Source organism: Penaeus monodon, chromosome 24 (genome assembly GCF_015228065.2).
Source record: "Penaeus monodon isolate SGIC_2016 chromosome 24, NSTDA_Pmon_1, whole genome shotgun sequence".
Classification (NCBI taxonomy): domain Eukaryota; kingdom Metazoa; phylum Arthropoda; class Malacostraca; order Decapoda; family Penaeidae; genus Penaeus; species Penaeus monodon.
The window spans coordinates 15,458,504-15,459,011 of NC_051409.1; the positions used below are offsets into that span (position 1 = coordinate 15,458,504).

At 62.6% G+C, this 508-nt stretch overlaps 1 pseudogene; it reads right to left on the minus strand.

The window, feature by feature from the left end:
* Positions 1-508, minus strand: part of LOC119588874 — a 24,330-nt pseudogene that overhangs the window by 16,853 nt on the left and 6,969 nt on the right.

Sequence of the window (508 nt, forward strand, 5' to 3'; positions counted from 1 at the left end):
GTCTTGTCGGGAATGGCAACGCCATTCCCGACAGAAAACGGGAACAGCTTTCAGTGGGAAATTCATTTCTGGCCCTGGCTCCCGAGGCCGTCGCGCCGAGGCCTCGTACCTTCGAAGAAGCTCAATTCCGTCGAAGGGCAGAAGATGGCGGCACGACGGACACGGCAGGCGGTTCCCCAGCTGCGCCATCTGCAGGTACTCGACGCCGGGGTGCCAGGTTCACGTGGAGGCCCCGAAGTCAGCAGGAAGGGGGAGGCGACCTCATTTTGATAGCCGATGAAACCCCAATGCGTCGAAGTCCTTCCTCCTGCCCAGAGCGCCTTGATCTCGGTTGGTCCACATGCCCGCCGATGGCCTCGCTCAACCGCATGGCCCAGCGGTACACGCCGGGGGGTCCCGGGTTTCGCCTCGAACAAATTTACCTGCTGCCGGCCTCTGCCGGTGCTGACCTCGGTCACGTTTGGGATACTGCGGCGGAGAGGGGGGGAGGGATGACACGACACAGAAT